Source organism: Anser cygnoides, chromosome Z (assembly GCF_040182565.1).
Source record: "Anser cygnoides isolate HZ-2024a breed goose chromosome Z, Taihu_goose_T2T_genome, whole genome shotgun sequence".
Lineage (NCBI taxonomy): Eukaryota > Metazoa > Chordata > Aves > Anseriformes > Anatidae > Anser > Anser cygnoides.
The window spans coordinates 58,251,465-58,273,101 of NC_089912.1; the positions used below are offsets into that span (position 1 = coordinate 58,251,465).

General features: G+C 43.4%; 1 protein-coding gene across 8 annotated transcripts in view; it reads left to right on the forward strand.

Annotated features, from left to right (window-relative positions):
• The window catches only part of SETBP1 (SET binding protein 1), a 257,073-nt gene that overhangs the window by 218,835 nt on the left and 16,601 nt on the right, over nt 1-21,637 (forward strand). The window contains exon 6 of one of the 8 annotated variants that reach the window (XM_066988777.1): nt 1-21,543. This exon is cut by the window's left edge and continues 14,880 nt beyond it. The exons of the other annotated variants lie outside the window; for them this stretch is intronic. The gene's annotated coding sequence lies outside the window, so the exon portion shown is untranslated. Of the gene's footprint in view, nt 21,544-21,637 lie in introns of those variants that run through there. 8 annotated transcript variants of the gene reach the window in all.

The following is a 21,637-nucleotide window of genomic DNA, read 5'->3' on the forward strand; positions in this document are numbered from 1 at the left end:
AAAAAAAAGCCCCTTTTTTGTGGAAAGGACTGGTTTCTGATTTCAATTATTTCTGAGTTGTAAACATTTTCAGGGACAAGGAATTCCTTTGCATACACATATTGCTATTTGCAAAAACCAGGGCCAGTCCACTGGAATTTTGTTTTTGTCTCAACAGAGTCATTTTATTCATCTGGGAGATTTTATTTAATACTCTGGTATTAATGACAGTAAGAAATTAAACAGTTGTTTCACTCATTTTTCTTCTTTTCAGTGTGTGTCTTTCTTCCCACCGCCCCCCCACCCCCGTATCTTTATAATTATGTTTTAAGATCGTAAATGTTTCCAAAGGTAGTGCCAGATTTAAAATACTGGTTGTTATTACAATGTGTGGGTGGCTTTACCCTCTCTGTTCGCAGCCTCCAGCTTTTATCTGCCCTTCTTCAATCCTCCTACTATAAGAGAGGAATCCAAGAAAATGAACTCATTTAGGGAAGAAGCAGCTTGACTCCTTTTATGATGATTATGATTATTTTAGTCTGGAGTGACTACCCTTTAAGCAGGTAAAACCAAAAATGAAGGGAAAAGAAAAAAAAAAAAAAAAAAAAAAAAAAAGCTTTGAAAGCTTAAATTTTGATGCAATAAATCAATCAGGCAGGCAGCCCCTGTCTCCCAGGCTTGTTTTCATCTCATCCCCCTTGTTGCAAGGGAGTTACTCCCATTTCATGCTACAGCGGCGGGGATGAGGATCCAACCTTCATTCTCTGCCAAACATTTTTAAATCAAAAAGACATTCCTGTAGGCTGCTGCAGCGTATCCCAAGCCCTTCTGTCCTTTCTGCTGCATACGGTGAGCATGAGGCAAATACTGCACGTTGCAACAGGCACAGGGAAGAGGAAGCAAGGAGCAGAGCCAGTGTCGTCCTCCCCTGAGTGCTGTAAATTTGCAGCCGGCACAGACACAAGGAAGGGGTGTGATGTGAGCACCCCTGAATAGGTGGTACAGGTGAGAGGATGGAGGAATCTGTCAAATTTATTTGTGTCACGTTTCTGCTAAAGGTCATGTGTGAGCGATGGGCAATTGCAACATCAAGCCCTGACCAGCCTAAAGTGCAGCATGCACCGAGGTTACACTGTGCCAGCAGGCTTGAACCCCAAACCACCCCCAAACCTGGACCCAGCCAGCTGAGTGCGGGCTGAGGGAGGTGTTTGAGGAAGGGGTGCGTACTTCTTAGTCTGTGCATTTGGTGGAAATTGCATTACCCAACATTACCCTTACATCCACCTGCCAGTAAGTGCAGGCAGAGCACAGTCAAAACTCACCGCATGCGCTGAGCAGCGTCCTAGGAGGCAGCAGGAGTGGGACCCCCAAGCTGAGGATGGGTTAAGCTTCAAGTTCCCATTTTGTGGGTAAGTGCTGGGATACCAGTAGTATGCTTCGCCTGCATTTGTGGGGGAATGGGTGCTGGCAACGTGCGTGCCAAAGAGGCTTTGGAGTTTTACTGTGGCTGGTTGGTGCAGGGGGACCGATCTTCGGAGGTGCTTTTCTCTGCACCCGACCAGGTAAGGCAGAGGCAGCAGCCACTCTGGGAGCACAAGCTCCCACTCCTCAGCACTGCTGGTGGCTTCTCTGGCCCTTGCTCAGTGTTTCTTCTGCATTAAGTCCTTACAGGAGGGGTCCAGCACCACAGGAGCGTTGTTCTTGGGGCGTCCTGCTGCAGGAGGGAAGCTCAGGCACAGGGACAAAGCAATTTGCTCCAAGAGCAGGAAAGCTCCTGAGCAACAGCAAAGCCCCTGGAGCAGCCCAAGAATTGCTGTTCTCTTCTTTAACTGTTAATGTGATTCTTTGTAATCATTACAGTTTCCCTATGTTTGAATGAAGAGGGCCATAAAATTTAGCGTTATCTGTCTACATGCTCTCCTGATTATCTCTGCTCTTCTATGACTACTATTGACTCATTATCGGCGTGGCGCTGATCTGGACTTTGAGTTTACTGCTCTGTGGAAACACAGTAGCTGCCCAGTAATGTGGTTATTTCAGCAGGCACCCTTTTTTGTATAAGATAAGAACACAGTTCTATCTGTTTAGTGCTGTCATAAAGTTGTGTTAGGCTCTCAATAAAAAGGAGGCTCTGCTTGCTGTTACGCAGAGAGAGAGCAGCTTACCTTTGAAACCTGGGCTTGGATGAACCCAACTCCTGTTTAATGAACTGGTGGCTTGCACTTTTGATGTATTTGTTGCTCCTTTACTCAGAACAATTTTACTGAAATCAGGAGGTTTCCTGATATGTTAAAAATTCTGACTACATGTCAACTGCAGTCATAATCACCAGCCATTTTCTGCTCCCTCCCCTCCTCTATAGGGCAACAAAATGTTTGTGTTGCTTCAATCTTTATTGCTTCAAAGCTCTTTGAAACATGGCAATGTGGTTTGAACTCACAGCTATGCAGTCAAAGCCTGTCTTTGGCATTTTAACTTCAGCTGTTTATGTTCTGACTAATTAGCCATAACATGCTGGTCTGGGGATAATATATTAGATATGTTATGACTCTTTCCCTGTGCTTTAGTAAGTGGCAATTCTCCATCAGTGACTTGAAAGTGTGAGAGCCATTTTTTTCCCAACTTTTCTGGGGAAACAAATATTTAAGCTAAAGACACTTGATTTTTGCTACTATGGGTTATGGTCTGTTTTGATTACATTTTCTGTCTCAAAAGCCATTAGTATATTCTAAACATATGTAAGTAAATTGTCAAGTGAGAGCAAAAGTGTTTGGGAAAGTCTGTGTGCCACCCAGACCAGAGGATGTAAGCTGGAAAGAAATTATATGAAAGAAAAAAAAATAATAAAATAAATCCATATTGTATCATTTAAGTCCTTTTTACATAAAATAGTCTGGAATCCTGCTGAGGCCCCTGACTTGAATGTGGGCTCTGAACCCCCTACTAGTCCATTAAAAAGAAAAGGGATATTTGGAAAGACTGGGCAAAAGCATGCGGCTGTGCTAACATTTTGAGATTCTCATAACTCAGGTCCTGGTTTAGCAGCATCTGTAAAATTAACAGCTTCAAGTTTGGTTCATCCACAGGAACGGCAAATCTGCTGAACACATGGGCTCTTAGCATAATATTAACACTTGTTTGTGGAGAGATCACACAGAGAGCTGCGTATGGCTGGGCTCAAGCTGGTCCCGGGGTGCTGAGGGCATTTCTGATGAGCGAGGCTTGGTATTAAGACCCACATGGCTCAGGACGTGGAGATGCTGTGAACTTTTCTGAGTGCCGCAGCCTGTTTATTGGTCTTATTTTGAGACTCTGGGCGATCCTGAGGGACCTGGCCATCTGCAGCAGCCTCAGGCTTTCTTCTGGCGCTTGCCTGCTTCTTTGTAGGTCTCTGGTCAGCAGAAATCAGCAGAAAGTGGAGAAAAAAGAGTTCAGCATTTTATAGTTTCCAGAGAATAACATTGCGAACTGCCTAAGCTCCCATCATTGCAGATTTCCCCTGCATTGATGGTGCAGAATGAGAAACCTGATGACTTCCTCAGAATGGACTTTGGGAGGAGAGCTCAAAGAGAGAGGGCAAAGTCACCACTGAAGGTTTTCTTTTCTCGTTAGAAATTAGAGGATATTATTTGTTGCTCTGTCTCTTTGCCCATTTATCCACTTGTCCTCACATCCACATCTATCATGCTGTCTGTCTGCAGCCACTGCGGCAGTCCATTTTTGATGTATGTAAATTGCAATAATATTACAGCCACAGGCAGTGTCACATTATTGTCAGCTTGCTGGAGTTTTATCTGCATTTACTACAAGGCAGGAGCAAACTGCAGTGCTGCACAACTCCAGGTGAGGAGCCAGGTCTCACCAAACTCTTCAGAGGGGTGTCTCTGTACTTTTCTTCCCAGTGTGTTACCCAGCAAAGAAGCCACCACTCCATCCGAGCAGGATACGGCAGCCGTGCCCACCCCATGGGATTTCGTTAGGGCTCCTGCTGGGCGGGTGCCATCGGCACAGTGCCGAGGTGACAGCTCCAACGTGTGCACTGCCTTTGGCAAATGCTTCTTGACCAGGTCAGCTGGCGGGTCCATTTGCCATGCTGCACTGGATGAATTATGGGCTGCGGCCCTCAGACCCATAAAATATGTCCGGATGCTCCGCATGTGTTGTCTCCCTAATCCCCCTTCCCTCTCAGCCTACATGTAGCCCTGATGTCTTTATTTAAAACCCTACTGATTTAATATTTATATCCAAACCCTTTCATCTATTCCTGTCTCTATCAGAAGAAGATAACATTTGTTTGGAGGCACTAGCTGAGATTTTTTTTTCTTTCTTTCTTTCTTTTTTTATTTATTATTACTATGCCCCCAACATAAATTAGCCATTTAATAGTCAAGTAGCAAGGGGCAAATTTCTGGAGGGAAGGTAGCACATTGGGTCAAGGTCAGATAAAAAACAGAGCTGAGCTACTGCCAGTTTCTTTGTCAAGGCCAGAAGGGGGAATTGGGGCCAGTTTTCTTAAAGCCAACGGAGCTCGCGTTGATGAAGAGAGCCGCAGAGACTGAAAAGAGGTCAGTGAGTAATGCTTGCTGGAGCCAGGACAAGGGAATAACAGCATCGAGTGCCTGCAGAGGAAGACAAACAGCAGTGGTAATGTGGGCTACACAGCAATGTTGCTAAACTGTTTTCAGCACAGACCTTCCTAAAAGGCTGTTGCTCTGAATGGGGCAGTGGCAGAGCCAGCCCGCTCCTCCCGTGTCCTCCAGCATCTTCCCAATCTGAGGAGCGCATCTGCTTTCACTGCAGCGAGCGCCACACAGCTTGAGGAGACAGTTTTGTGCCGTTATAATTAAAGCTATTATTCTCATACACAGGCAATAGTTGGATAATCTAGGTCATCACGTATGTACAGCCTGGAAGGGTGCTCATCATAGCTGTGGAGAGCTCTTCCCACAGCTAAGTCTTACTGCATGACACTAAAGAACATACAAGAGGCTATGTAACTTATTTATTTGCAGCAAAGTGTCATGTTCAGTCCTACTGAAGGGACTGGTTCATCTGCCACTGTAAGCAGTGGCAAACTTGTGGCAGAAGGATGCGGGAGAAGAGCCCTCAAAAACATCGCAGACAAGCAGTTCAGCATAAGTTCTGCCCCAAAACTGGCTTTTAAAAACCCATAATTTATGTATAAGATGTACATATATATATGTAAATGTGTATGCCTATTTATATATGTAACCTCTGAAAAGTGCATAGTATCTTACTTGCCCAGTTGACAATCCTTTAAAAGCCATCTTCTGCAGATGCTTGGCAGCTTGAGAAAATCTCTTCTCTCGAACTGAGCACCCGCAGCACTGTCCTTCCCACATCAGACGATGGTTTTTAAGCCCTCCCCTTCAGTAACCAAAACTAAATTAATCTAGCATTGGGAGAGGCTCATACAAGGAAAACCTATCAGACTTTGAAATAGTGTCTGCCAGGGAAGTTGGGGAAGCCCTGTTGTTTAAGGCTGAATGGATTGGCCTGTTCTGGGACAGCTGGAAGCTTGGGCTAGCTGAGCTAATATGGCTTTTCCATTTCTAATATATCTGACCTAAACTTGGACTGTCGAGACCCACCAACGCAGGCAGATATGCTTTCAAGGAACGCACCAGAAAATGAGGAACAGTTTTTTCAGTAGGCAGACAAGTCATAACCACAGGATCCCTGGACATTCGGTTGTGGCTTTTTGTCTTCTTCCCTCTCCAACTTCTGTGCTAAAACACTTTGCTCTCCAAAAGTAGCAAGGGCTCAGGCCTCCTGTTTCTGAACTGATGTCATCTTGTTTGGGAACTTGGGAAACAGAGTTCAAGAAAGAAAAGAAAAAATTATGGAAGGACCACTAAAGGGAAAGTGCTCAAGGATCAATGTTTCAGGTAGATGACAAGTATCACTCCAAGCAGGAAAAATAAACTTTGAGTTAGAAACATGGATATTAATGTTCAGACATAACTTGTTTTTTCCTCCCACTTATCCTGGTCTGCGGAGTCCTAGTAAATAAAGTATTGTTTAATTTTTGTGGTGATTGTTCAGGATATGAAGACTTCTAAGCCTAAATATATAAGTACTTATTAGTGTATTCACATTTCACTTTCTGTAACCTAAATTCTTTGGGGGAAAGAATATCTTTCTTGTAATAGTTTCATCATTCTTCCCCTCTGAAATTTGGGCTTTAGGAATAAATAAACTGTACAATTTGTGTCAGTTTAGCTGCAGGGATGAGATGGGATCCTTCCAGGGAAAAAGTGCTGTAGGATTCCAGCATTCAATTACAGTGACATCCGCCCATAAAAGCTGCATCTCAAGCACAGATCTAGTGTCAGAAATTTGGCAAAATATCCATTTGACACAAGCAGTCAATAATTGCAGGAGTCAGTGATGTGGAGTGAGAAAGCTGTTCTGAGAGGAAAGCAACTTTTCTGTAGAGGGGAAGCTGGTTTATCCCTAGCAGCGTGTAAGGCTGGTCACAGTCTCCCTTCTCTACCTCATTTCCTATAGGGCAAAAGAGCATGGGGATGTGAAAATCAGCACAGTGTGGGAAATGAACTGAAAGCCTCTGTAATTGCTCCCCTTGGAGCTGAGTATAGACCAGGTCAGACCTGGAGCGTGACTTTAGTGGAAAACTGAAATCTGGGATGGAGGAGAATGTCCCTGGGAAGTCTCTGGGGGAAAGACGTAAGGTGTTCACCTAAAAGATTCCTAACTACGTCTCAGTTCAAGGAGGTGGTAACTGTCACATTGGAGAGGACTACTCTATGTGTCACCCAAAATCAGTAAAATTTTTTTTTTTGAGCTGCTAAATTCGGAAATCAATCTATATGTACCTTTTGGATAGGCTCGTGTAGCTGAAACAGCACAGCCACCATTTCATCTAGAGCAAGGTCTGGTCCCTCATGTTCACAGTTTTTCCACTTTCTGATCCTCGTAGGCAGATTTTTTGGAAGAGGCTTTTATTGTGGTTATTTATGAGAGCAATCAACTATATCTCTTTACCCCACTAATGTTAACGGTAACTTGTCCCCAACACCTCTGCCTCCTCCCGAGTGCTGAAAGAGCAAAACTCCTACCCCTGTCCCTCCATAAGTGACTACAGCAAAGCAGGATTTTCCTTCCTGGCCTTTGCCAACATGATGATACCCTGAGCCTACCCCAGGGAAGAAGGTCTAGAGCTCAGGCTCAGCCAAGGTGCTCCCCTCCCATAGCAGGCTATAGAGGCTATCAGTAAAGCATTTCACTGAGGTTTAATCCATGAATCATACCCTGAAAATAGACCAGGAGAGGGAAGTCCATCTCCTTGCCTGAAGACATTGATGCCAAACACTCTAACATTATGTCTCAGGCACCAGCAATTTGGTGAATAACTCAATTCCTTTTAATATTTACAAATAAGAAGTCAGTTTCCATTGGATTCAACTTGTTATTTCATGTATTATTGTCAAGATGCAGGAAGTATTTTCTCTCATCACCATCACAAGCAACTGTTTGTTTTTTAAAGATAATTGACATGCATTCATCACTTGACTCAAGCAATTTCCACTTTTAAGAAAAACATGGTATAATAGAATTACAAGAGTTGAAGTGGCAGTAGCTGGCAATATTAGTTTATGCAGCTTCTGTCGTTCCAGGGTCTCACTGCATGCTGGTCAGAATAGGATGCTCAGATTACTGCCAGGGCTTCCCTTGCCATCTTTGTCCAGTTGTTATTAATATAGCAATATTCATCCAAACGAATGAGAAAATTCTCTTGTGGGCATTCCTGTGTGTGTAGCCACAGCAACGCTGCTGTTGGCTGCGTTATTTGCAGTTCTTGTGAGTTTGCTGGGTGCTTCTTCTGAGGGAAAGCAGGAGCTGCCATGCTCTACCAAAAACATTCATTGTGTCTATTTAAATATATTTAACAGTTAGGAAGTGCAAATCCCTAAGCAGTAATTAATATATCCAAGCCTAAGAGGCGCTCTCCTTCAGTGCTCACCTATGAACTCTCCCACTCAAACCGAGATTCTTTTTTTTTTTTTTCCTTCATGCCTTCAATTTATCACATGCTTAGTAAAGTGAAGCCCCATAATTGCCTTGAAAATACACCACTGGGGAGTGAGGGTTGTGACTCAGATTAGTAGAGATTCAGTAGATCCTGCATCTTCTCCAGAGCCAGCACCAAGCCGATTCTCTGGGTTGCCACGATGCCGCATCGTAGGAGTAATGTGCTCTTCTCCACCCATGGTAAGGTCTCCTTCAGGGATATGAAGGACTCAGTTGATATTAATCCACTTAAATGTACCAGCAGAAGCACAGATCCTTTCTGCTTGGACTGGATGAGTTGCTGCTGCAGCTGGCAGGTAGTGCCCACTGCGGCCTCCAGACTGCCATATGATGATCGCAGCCTGTCCAACACCGTTAGCATAGTGGTGCTGTGTACAGAATCACAGACTGGCTGAGGTTGGAAGAGACCCCTGAAGATCACCCATTCCAACCTTCCTGCCAAGGAGTATCACCTAGAGCACAATGCACAGGATGGCATCCAGGCAGGTTTCAAGTATCTCCAGAGGAGATCCCACAACCTATCTGGGCAACCTGTCCCAGTGCTTTCTCACCTCGCACTACAGAAGTGCCCCCACATACTGAGCCAGAACCTCCCGGGCTTCAGTTTGTGCCTGTTGCTTCTCGTCCTGTCACTGGGCACAACTGAAAAGAGACCGGCTCCATCCTCTCAACACCTTCTCCTCAGATATTTATACACATTGATGAGGTCACCCCTCAGTCTTCTCTTTTCCAGGCTAAACAGGCCCAGCTCTTTCAGCCTGTCCTCATACAACAGGTGCTCCAGGCCTCTAATCACCTTAGTAGGCCTCCTCTGGACTTGCTCCAGTAGCTCCATGTCCCTCTTGTACTGGGGAGCCCAGAACGAGACACAATACTCCAGGTACACACCGCCCTCCTGGGCCATGCTTCAGTGCTGTACCAGAGCCACCTGAGCATCTGTAGCCACTGCAAAGGTCTTTGAAATGAGCAAGGGAAATGCAAATTGTTGCTGACCTAACGAAGATCTGAGATATGGTTTGAGGGTGTTTCCTTATTTCTTTTCAAGTCGCGATCTTTAGGGTCCCTCCTTGTCTTCGCATAGTTTGTAAAGCGGATTTGTCTGTGGCACACATACAGTAATGGGCTTACAGAAAATACAGAGGGCTTAAGCAGCTTTCCTCAATGGCCTTTGATTCACTGAAATTTGCCCTGGGAAACATGGCAGTGGTGGCTGGTCTGCTCCATGCCTCCTCCTGGTGCTGTATGTTCCCCATTTCATATTCCTCAATATTCCTTCTGGCAGACGTGAGAAGAGGGTGGCAATAAAAGCCCATTTGTACAACCATGAGTTCACTGCCTCTACTCTAAAACAGTGAAAAACTAACATTCAACAATTCTGCTTTGCAAGCCGTCGTTATTTTGATAACACTTCAAGCGAGCAGCAGAAATACCGAGCAGCCTCGGGGCAGGGAGAATTAGCAATGACAGTGTCTTGCCTGCAACTGGAAGCCTCTTGAAAACAAAGTGTGCTTCAAGCTGGAGGTTGGGGAATCAATAGGGGATTGTTTGCATGTGGGGGCCACAAAGTGCCACTGCAGTTGAGGGTCAGTTGGCCTTACAGTTACAAACGGCATTTTTTGGAGGCCTGCAACATGCCTGTTTCTATTTGCAGACAGCAACTAACATGCCACACAAGTGGTCTGTAAGATTTTGTTTTTCCTTAAAGGACAATATATGTGATGAGGGAGGAGTGAATTAGCAGAGAGCTGGCTCTGCGTTTTGAGACCCTTGCTTTTACTTTTAAACGGTGCTCACTGAAGTCCTGCTTAGCCTTAATAAATATGTTTCTCCTGCCAAATCTTTGATGTCACGCCTGGGGAGTTAGCTTCACAACTCTCCATTTAGTAGAAACCTTTCAACTGAATTTACATGCATCAAGCTGACAATATAGGTGTTTATTTTATTTTATTCATTTAAGGCCCAATCCAAGCACACTGCAGTCAATAGAAATCCAGTCATGGCTTTAGTGGACATTGGACTGTGCCATCATGAAAAATGTCTTTATTAAACACATTCCAGAAGTCAGATGGGCCAATATTTAGACAAGGTTTCCTTACCTACCCTAAATTCCTCCCCATTAACACAAGCAGGGACTTGTTTCCTGTGTTTTGTTTTTTTGGTTTGGGGTTGGGTTTTTTTTTTTTTTTTTTTCTCTTTTGGTTAATATTATTTTTACAAAACAGAAATGACCAGGTGGATTTTCTGATTCCAAAAGCCATGCAACAACCCAGGCACATTCAGCACTTTGCTAGGTATTCAGCAATGAGTAGGCAGAGATACGTAGATATAGGCAATGGAGAGGTAGGTACAGGCTCACCAGGGTCAGTTGAGTACCTAAGTCAGGTGCCTGGTACAGAAACAGTAAATAGCTTTGCACTACAACTTATTCAGGGTAGTTGAGGATCAGGTCATTAAAATAATTATTAATGGCTGTTCCTTGCACTACATAGGCTACGTGGACGTCTTCCTTTGCGTTGCTTCCCCTTCAACTAGCGGGCTTCAGTAGGTCTCTGTAAAGGGCAGCCGGATTTGATGGCATACAGATAAATCACCTATAGAAGGACTGAGGAAAACTAGAACTGTACATGATTAATAAACAAGGCTGTTATTGTCTCCCTGTCTGATCCAAAAAGAGCAAATGGCCTCAGCATGCTTTCGTTTAATAAACACTGTTTCTTTGCAATGAGCAGTTTTTTTTCACCTGCATATTACTTACTGCTTTTGCCAGCCCCATAGATGAGATAAGGTGTACTGCTCCTATTACGGATAGGGGAAGCTGGGGCAGGAGTGTGTAGAGCAACACTCGCCAAAGGGACTGCATGCTTTTAGTCACCAAAACTCCACTTTTTATTCCCTGGGATGTCAAGGTCCCTCCTGTCATTTGCTCCTGAAGATTTCACCAGACACCATGGCAACTGACATCCCCAAAAGTCAGGCTGCTAATATTGTTGCCTTATATCAGAAATAGGTGATGTCTGGCTTCGTTTGATTTCTCAAGAAGCAACGGTGTCTGCATCCTGTGTTCAGCCTCTTTGAGCCCCATCCAAAGCTGGATGGAAGCAATAACATTGCTAATTGGGGTTCATTAGTGCAACCGATAATTGAATAGGAAAATGTGGTTAAGGGAAAACAAGGACTGGAGGCTTAAAACCTGTCATCCAGGTTTCCTACAGCCCTTGTGCTCCCAGGCTCAGCTCTTAATCCCAAAGCCTGTTTCTGTGAGTCTGTTGCAGTCTGCAAATACGTCCCTCCCCTGCTGCCTTGCTCATATTGCAGGCACCCTGAGTAGCCAGGGATCAGCAGCGACCCCCCTTTCACCTCCTGCATCCCACCCAGCCAAGCCGCGGGCTCCTACCTGCACAGCATCACCTCGGGAGAGCTTCCTCAGGAAGAGGAAGGGCCATGGTGTATAAAATACCTTGGAGAAATATTAGTAATAATGCCTCTCTACCCTTCTTTCCCAGTACTTTCAGGGCATGGGGGAGGAATGGCCAAAAAAAATATCAATAATTAGGTTTGCCAGTTTTAAGCTGATTACAGTTTGCGAAATCAGTCATGAGAAAACCGGTTATCAATGTGCCATTTGTGATAGAAAGTTTTCCCCGGGGAGCAGCAGGCTTGGATCCTGCTCTGCCAGCACTTTAATCTGGCAGAATCTACCCCTGCAGGGTGCTGTATGCTAAAATGGGCTGAAGTAAAACAATACTGAGGGTGCTGGGGACCTGTCTGGAGGCATTCAGCACCTGGCAAGATCAAGCTGCAAGTCATGCTTCTCCTTTCTTAATAAAAACGGCTTTTGGGGAGGAAAAAAAAATAAAATCCCTCCCCAAAATATGTTATCTTTGAAAAACCAATCTGCCTTTGCAAGACAGGCTGTAATTGAATCCCAGCTGAACGCAGCTGCAATTGGGGTGAGGTGCCAGCGTCAGGAACAGCATCTGGAAAACCGCAGAGAACCGCAGAGTGGAGTTGCATAAGCTAAGAAGCTCTTTAAAATATACGCATGTGTGTGTGTGTGTGTGTGTGCACGGGTGTAAATAAAACAGAGAAAACTAAACAGAGCATCGGAGACCAGGCTAGAAAATGGCGGCGGAGCCTCCCCAAACTTCCGACTCGACCAGCATCCTGCAGCTCCCTGCAACGATGACCCTCCTGCATCTTTGTTCTTCCTCATACCCCGCTCCCGAGCCTGAGCCCGAGATTGTTTGCTTCTTCTCCCCATCTCTCCAAGGGATATGATTCACACATTTTCAGATTTATTTGAGCAAAATGCAATAAATATGCTGCTTCAATTTTAACTGCTGGAATGTAGCCAGGGTTTTTAATGAATCTGGCCTGTGCGATTGAAGTGGTCCAGGATCGCAAAAGCTCTGGGCACTGTTAGATTATACACACAGACATACACACACACATATCTCCCCCCACCTCCCATTCCCTTGGGGCTCTCTGAGTCACACGCGACTGCAGGTTTTTCAGATTCGGCTCTGGTTAAAATTAGCAAAAGCCTTTATTATTCAAGAAGAGGAAGGATTCCTATCACAGCTGCCGAGAACTGCCATATTTTTCTTGGATTTGCTGCACCGACCTATTATAATTTGGCTTTATCTGTTATTCTTTGTTTCCCTAAAAAATAGTAGCAAGCCTTGGTCCTGTCAACACTGAATTTTAATTAACTGTTCATGAAGATCACTGCATTAATCCGTAGCTGGACCATTGTTTTTTTGTTGTTGTTGTTTGTTTGTTTGTTTGTTTTTCTGTGCAGCTGGCATCTCTAAGGTTTCGATCTTTTATAGTAATGTTTCATAACAAGGTATGGTCAGATCTCTGCCGATTAAGGCACTAGTTTTACAAGCTTGAACAAAAGATACATTTCCAGCAATTGTAAACACCTTGTTTAAGTTATCAGAGCAGGTAGCAAAGGGCTTTCGCACCCAAATCTGGAGACATATAACTCAGGTGGGGTTCTATGAAGCCGGGCACCAGATTCATTCAGTTCACAAGCTACACTTAAGAAGAAAACAAAAACCGGAAAATGAGTTGTGATACGGTAAATACGGTCCATGTCAAATGAACAGGAAGATTTTGGACAGGTCCCAGGTGACAACAGAACAAAATCACCTCAACCCATGGGAAGAATCCCGCTCTAGTAGAAACAGTGCCACTGCTGGAGCTCCACGGTGTTTAATGGGTCCAAACTGACATGGAGGCATATTGCCAGGGCCACATGGAAAAATCAGAGGATGTCATTTCTCCTTCGCCTCCATCTGTGGATAATTGGTTGAGTACTAAAATTCACAAGGAAAATTTTGTTTTAGAAAGATGATAAAGAGAACAAACAAAAGACAGGAAATTAAAATTTATGTAAACATAGTGGTTCCCAGAGCAACTATAAATGAGCCACATTGCACATATAGAAAAAGGCATAAAAGTTAATACCATGTGCAGCAATACCATACACTATGTACGTACCCCTGGGATGATGTTACATTTGCTACGGGACCCATCATTTTGAATGGTTTGACTTTTACGTTTTTAAAGTCTCAAACATACCATTGCACTAATGCCAGGTGGGAATAGGCCATTTGCTGTTTATTTGTTTGTTTGCTTAAAAGAGAAAGGACCATTTGAACAGAACAAGCCACAAGTCATAATTTTCTCTGTTTGCAAATGGGAGACAAAAGTTGCAGGCTTTGGTCTCCGAACTTTTCTGAAGAGTTTTGCTGGGGAAGTATTTCTGTGCACTGATTTAACACTCACAAAGCGAGATGGCAGGAAGGGAGAACAGCTCTCATGTTGAGATAGGGCAGCATGTGTTGCAGCGATGAATTATAGTGCAACGGTAAGTACAAAGCTTTTCCCTAAGTAAATGTGGGAGTGCGGAAGGGATTGACTTAGCCTTGTAAGCTTCATCTCTGAAATACCTAAACTCCTTGGAAACATGCCTTTAGCCTGCTCTTCTATTTTTTGCAAGTAGTTATCCTGAGTTTGATTCTCTGCTGCCTCATGCAGTTGTTGACATCAGTAACATGGGTGTAAAATGTCACCAGATCAGAAGGCAGCCGGCATTCACCTTGCATTTGTATTCATGACTATACAAGGAAGAGGGCAGCAGCAGGTCAGGCCCACTGAGATCCACAGAGATTACTTTGTCGATGTGGGATGTTTGTGTTCTGATGGGGTGTTTTAAAATCAACTCTTAAAAATGTGTTGCAGCCTATTTGTTCTGGTTTCATGGCAGAGCAGATTGGAACATGGGAATTGTTGTGGTTTTTCACGGTTTTGTTTTGTTTGTAGGAAAGGCATTGCATCACGATATTTTTTTTTTCTCAAAAGATTCCAAAATTTCCAAAATGTGAAGTATTTGCCTGGAGATATGGCTTAGGATCAGACCTGGCAAGCACCCCCTGGGTTGTCAAAGTCAGCTCACCCACCCATGCAGGCAGCTTTCCCCAACCACAGGGCAGGGGCCATGTCTGGCCACAAGGCCCCCTCCTCGCTGTCCCACAGCAGCCACAACCTTTTGCCACAGCCTCTCCTTTGTGAGACCATGGCACCCACGTGCATCCATCATGAGACCCTACAAAGGGCACCCCTGCCTTTCTCCCACTATGGTGGGCTGACCTTGGCTGGCTGCTGGATGTGCACTCAGCTGTTCTCTTACTCCCATTCCTCAACAGGGAGAGGAAATAACATGAAAAAAACCTCATGGATCAAGATAAAGACAGTAACTGGGAGATGTTAACAAGAAAAACTTGAGATGAACATTGGCAAAGTCTGGAATGATTGTGGGGAATTTTTTGGTGTTGTAAAGTTGTGATGGGATGAGGGCTGGAGTTTCACTCTATGTGCAAATTGTCCCCCTTTATCACAGCGAAAGGCAAAATGGGTTGCTCCTCCCTAGGCAAAAGGCAAATCCACCTTTGTCGTTGTTGTGAAAACATTACATCATGATTTTGGGGTGGGAAACTTTTTAGTACTGATGCAAGCGAAGTTTGTAAAGTACGTGTGATGAATTTGTGTGATCTGCAGGCAAAATGTGAGCTGCAGGAGTGGAAAGGATACTTCACTAAGTCCAGGTACATTGCTGCAGTGAAATCAGGGCTTGCACCCCTTGGGCATCAGCACCACCTACTGACACCTTCATCTGCCGGGGATCTCTCCATCTCCTTCCTGGCAATACAAGGCTATGTGGTCCCACCTGGGGAGCTGAACCTCCTTGTTTCTCCAGCCCCCCTGCCCCAGAGAAGGTGCTCTGCTTGCACTCATCCTAGCAATAACCCTCAGGAGGTGGCTGCCATAGGGAATTGGGTTGGAGACCAGGGAAGGAAAGCTTGGACACCTTTCTCTGGTTAGCGATGTGGACTGTTTCCCACTTCTTATATGTACCGTGACTCCTACAGAGGGACCCCAGACTTCGGTGAAGCCAAGTCCTTCATCTAATTCTTAATAATAAAAAGGGAGAGTGATATACTCTTCATGCAAAAATTTAATTTTTTTCTAATTCCTGTTCAGCTGAAGCAGCTCATTTCTCTTGAAACGCAATTGAAATGTCATTAGTATTTTCATTAGCATGATGACTGATGATACAAGGCAGGCAAGTAGATATGGGGCCTAGGCTGATAAATTTTCATGATGTTTTTGTAAGACTGTGCTAAACACTTCAGAAGTCACATGCCAAGTGGTTCCAGATCATTTAAAAAAAGAGAAGACTTTTTTTTTTTTTTTTTTTTTTAGCTCCTGGAATGAGAAACAGCCGCAGAGCTATACAGAAATAGCACAGCAATCCCTGGAAATGCCCAGCAGTTGCTAAACATTTTTTTCCTTTATTGAAACAGTTAATCTTCATCAATGGTGATATTTTACTGATGCATCATTGGCATTTTGAATTTTTTTCACATCTATGAGGATTCACATCTCTAGATGAAATGGCTCTTTTGTTTGTGGGGAGGAGCGAAATTCCTGTGGAGAAGCCCAGCTTAAGACCTAACCATAACTTAGGCGGACTTTAGAGGCTTTTTGAGAGGTTGAGCTGGATTTAAGTGATACATGTCTATAAGGCATCTCGACAGTTTGGCTTCCAGAGCCTTTTCACATCACTAAAATGAACAATGAGGAAAAGATAAACAAGAAGGGAGAGGAAATGTTAAGCTTAGTTAGTTGTCTAATCAGTCTGAGACATTTTGCCCTCTTTGCTATGAGCTAGCTTCAGACACAGATGAAGCGAATTATGCACTAGGGGTGACTTTTACTTGTATCTACTGGGTAGGCTATGTTTATTTCATTGATTCCTTCTCTACGTGCAAGCAATAACAGAGCTGTTTCCTGTAAGTTCCCATGGTTTTCTCTCACCTGTAACTTTGAACTGCAGGGTTGTTGGATTTTTTTTTAATGTTCTGTTTACAAGGAGAAGGAAAAAAAAACAAACAAACAAACAAAAAAAAAACAATCTCTTCTTTGCTATATCAAGCAAAAGATCCTTGTAATGGTACAGAAAACAAACAAACAAAAAAATCTGGTTTTCTCACTGGGTAACAAATCCATCTTAATGAAACAAGGGAAATTTCTATTTTTTTTAAATTTATAGCATATATACTTTGATGCCTTGCATTGCAGCCATGTTACTTCCCATTCAGGAAGGAGTTGACAGGGCATGTTTGTGCTGCCCCTTCATTGGTGACAAGGGGATATTTGCAATGATGAGATATTTCCCTACCCACAAGAGCCTTTGGGACAAGCAAAGATGAAGGCTCAGAGCTCAATTCATTTGCCCACATGTAGTTGTCAACTGTCATTTGAGATGCCTTGGATATCCTGCCTGGCCTCCAGCTGCTCTTGCAGAAGGGCAGAGGTCTTGCCTGAAGCCCTTTATCATATCTGCCAGCCACCCTTGGATGTTTCAAATACCTCAGGTCATTTCAAATACAACCAGGTGCCGGTATAGAGCTTACACTCCTGGCCCAGGGATGCACCATCCATATTCGAGCCTCTCCTTTTGAGCAGGAGGAATTTAAACCTGAGAGGCTGACATTTGGCCCTGGAGTTTTTGGGGGGATGCATCCTCTCACGGAGATCTGTGTGTCTACAGCAGAAGATAGCTATGTGAGTTAGGTGTCTCCACTTTCATTATAGTCGGTGAAAGTTTAGACAGTGGAGCCTGGAGAGTAATTTGTCTTGAAATAGAGAAGACTCCTACTTTTTCAGATGAATCACCCCCTCCACTCTTTTGACTATTGATTTGATCCCAGTTGCCTGTAACAGGAGCTAGGACAAAGCTCTCATGTAGAAACCTGGACTGTAGCCACCTAAATTTAGATGAGATGAACCCATTCTCTTCTCATATATTAATAAAGAACATCAGGAGGGCACAACTAAAAATCCAAAGACTTTTTTTTTTAGGCAAAACTCAAAATATTGGATGTGATGGAGCAGTCTTACTGGACAGTTGTCCCAGCAGGGGAAAACAAGGGCACCTTAAGTGGCTTTTCATGCCCAAACTGGTAAATAAGATCCCTTTTTATTTCTTCCTCCTAGTTTTTCTGCAAAACTTGCAAGGCCAGATGTTGCAAACAATTGTTTGTAACTAGAACCTATCCTTAGGTAAATCCCTACTGGGACCTGGAGTGCTGAGCAAATAAAGTATGTATCAACTTCATTTCAAGCATTTTCATTTGGAGAGCCTGTGCTTGGCAGTTTCCTGAAGATAATTTTTTTTCTATCATACAATGGCTTGACAAACACCTCAGTCAGGTTCAGAATTTCAGCAGGTTCTGCCACTGTTAAATCTTTCCGTTGTGATAGTAAAATTCTGCCACCCCAGCAAAGGGATCATAATTAAAAAACACTTGTCTTGTATGATCTTTGCTCCATCATGATGATCTCTCAGAGTTTTCTAGATGCTTAAATGGAATGTATTCCCACCCTGATATACCTGGCCTGGTCTTCTACACCAGGTATTTGGTCTGACTGATGCTGTAATATAAGCACATATGTTTATCAGGAGGGAAGTTAATTGGAAAAGAACCTAAAACATCTTGTTTAGGCACTATGAAATGTGAAAAATGAAGACAAGCTTATACCAGTATTATGCAGAAGAGCACTCTGGAAATTTGGAGTGGTTTCCACATAGATGTGCAGCATTCAAGTTGATAGCATAACTCCAAATGTCAGTGGTTAAAAGCATTTAGGGTTTTCCCAGTATGCTCTTTACGCTGGTTCTTGTCAGTCTGCTTTTCACACATGTCTGTAATAAGTGATTTCCCTCCTCCAGCTTCTTTCTAATCTATTCTTTGTCTCCTATTTCCATTTATTTCCCTATTTCATTCCACTTTGCACTCTTCACCTCTTTAACCTCTTCTTCATCAGTCAGATCCCTTCTTGTGTCTATACACTCCATGGAGGCAGTCTCTGACCTTATTACATGTGGTCTCTCTGCCATCCTTCAATGCTCAAGGAAGCAGTCTCCAGCAAGAATTTTAATGAAAACCACTCCCAATAAAGTATTTCTTATCAGAATTTTCCTTTGAAAAAAATGTAAAATTCAAAGGTTTTACACTAAAGTTTGTCCTAGGTCAACAGTTATCCCTGACCTTTTTAGTAGGATACAAAAGAAATGATGAACTTCAGGAAAAATCCTGAGTTCTAGGTTGTTTTTGGTCCAGTTACAGCAACTATTGCTGTACTATATTGCTGTACAACCTGAACTATTAAAATAAAGCTGAACATTGTACTCCATTAAGTCATTCTTTTTCCAGAATTACATTAGAATATAGAAACAATTAAAGAACTATATACCATAATGCTAGCTAATTATTAAACTTTTGTCACTGAGGTTAATTGGCAATAACACTTAAGATCTTACCTCTGCATCTATTTAAATAGATTTCAGTTTTCATATTGCAGTCAATTACTGTGGTTTTCAGAATGAAAGGTAAAAAAAATACTCCATATCTATTGATCTGAAATACAGAAAGGGAGAGAAAAGGAGAACGATGTATGTGCTCCCAGTGTATATTATTTTTCATCTCTGGTGCTGATAAAGCAAGCACTCATTTTAGTGATAAATCAGCATTAAAGTGGGATAAATGGACTCAGATATTAAAACAAAGCCAGCACAAAACGTTCTCAAAATAAAAACCCTCCTCCATTACAGTTTCCTAGATTGTAGGGTATACAGGGAGCTCCATTAAGTGCTGAGATTTTACTTCAAATGCATGGCATGCTCTGAGCATTTCTCATTGTATGAAGCAGGGCATAGCTTATTAGAGATAAAGAAGAAAAATGAAATGACCAGGCTACCCAGTGCTAACTGAGATGTCAGCAGTCTTGGATTCCCTTATCAGCTTCATGCCTGACTTGAGGGAAAACGTTTCAGCCCATCCTCGTCACACCTGTGCCTACCACCACGACATAGCTGCCTTTGATAGCAACCATGGTGACTAGAAAGGTAGGGACCTCTCCAAAGAACATTTTATATATTTCTGGACTAAGTTGGATGGTGGAGGTGCTCAGCTGGTTCTTTTGTTTTCCTTTTGTGTAAAGGTACAGGCAGTTGGGTTACAGCAACACCCCTGGAACCGTTTACTTTTCTCACACAGATATCACCACAGGACTACTTAAGTCGTTATAATGCTAATACGACAAAACAAAGGAAAAATATCAGCTAAGTTTTTGCATTATCCAGAAATTGCCTTTTACCCCATCCATATGCAGGGTAACCTAAGCCCATTTCTGGAGGAACGTTGCAACCTTTTTTCTCAGTGGAGGTATCCTAGTTGAATTTGTTCAGCAAGATGTTTGCTAATTATTTTGCTAACTTCTCATTTCATTCATCACCTTTTCTACACTAGTTGTGCCTGAAAAATGACTCCATCATTACACCAGCACAGTCCTGGTGCCTCATTCATCCTCCCCCCGCCAGCAACTTGACTCTTCTGCCCATGCTTCATGCCAGCACTCTCCTACCAAAGCTGTCACTGTCCCATTTAATCTGTGATAAATACAAACTGCTCCCAACTCCATTTGCCTAGGGGATATCAGCTCTATCTGCCACATTTAAAAATGATCGTCCCTGTTGTTAAGAAAAACAACAACTCAAAACACCACCCTTGACTTTTCTCATTACTTACAGACTGAAATTCCCCCATCTGTCTTTCCTCAGCTGCGTTCTTGAGAAAGAAATCCTATCTCCTGTTTCCTTCCTCCCCAGTGAGCATATCCTCATCCACTATGACAGTTCATTTCAGTTTGACTACTCATCTCTAAGCAGGTTCTTGCTCCTACCTTCATTTTTTTGTTTGTCTTTTTATTATTATTATTATTTTATTTCAGTCCCTTAGAATACCTAATGGCTTTTCATGCCTTAAAAACCAGACCTTTAGCTCTCTCTTCCACCCCAGCCTCCTGTACTTCCTCAAACACTTTTTTTTTCCACTTCACTTCTTTCAAAGATTTTAATTTTTGTCCTTCCCTCTCTACAAGAGAAGTTAGTTCTTCATCACTGTGTATTCAATGATTCAACCACTGAAATATTTCACAGCAAATTTCATCTCTTCAGCACTAGTGGTCTCTGCCTCCCTTGATTCTGTCTGCCTCCAGCAACTGTAAACTGGGACTTTCTACTCAACCTAAAGTTTCAGGCTCTGGACAGGAAAAGGTTTGACCCTGAACCCATGGACAAGCCCCTGTTGCTTAAACCCATGTCCTCAAGGCCTGGGATCCTGGAGCCTCTGACTCTGAATTAGCCTTTTCTTTTTTTTTTCCCTTGGCTTTTTCTCTCATTAAATTTATTGATTGCTGTCACCTGCCCCAAGTTCTGTTGGAAATCCTCATGTCATGTGTTTGACATGACATGACAAATTTTCAGCCCCCAGTCCCACCCTGCTGAAGGACTGGGCTGCTGGGAAGGGCACGCAGAGGGCCTGGAGCAGACCAAGCATGAGCACACTCACAGCCCCCTTGGGTCGCTGTCCTGTACTCTCTTGGCATCAGAACTACTTCCACCAGCTGCGTTTAAACCATTTTCATCTTTCAGTCCATGATGGACTGAACATGCAAGTGTACTTCACTTCATCTTCCATGACCAAGGCTGTACATCCTTTATTCTGCAGTCTGCCAACTCTGGATGGCTCTGTTTTTCTGATGGCGACCTGCAGAGGAGGATGGAAGGGAATGGGATTTGCGAGTCTTTTTCGCACCAGTATGGGAGGGAATAAAAAAAAAAAAAAGGCAATGCTCAAGACTCTGTCTCCTAGGAAGCCTCATGTAGGTTTGAAACAGGTGGGAGATTGGTCTTTTAAATCAAATTACAGCTGATCATCCTCTTAGCTGGAGGGGCAAAGGGGATTTTGTGACTCATCCTGATGATGAGCAAAATCAGGCTTTCTTAGCCTTTCCTCCTTGGGTTTAGTTCTTGAATGGCTAATGCCAACAGCTACATCTTTTTCAAACTTTGAATGCCATTGAAGCTCCCTGTAGTCCTGGCACCCAACCCAACTCCCAAACCTGGAAGATGAGTTGAAGCCTCTACAGACAACCCCACAGCTGCACA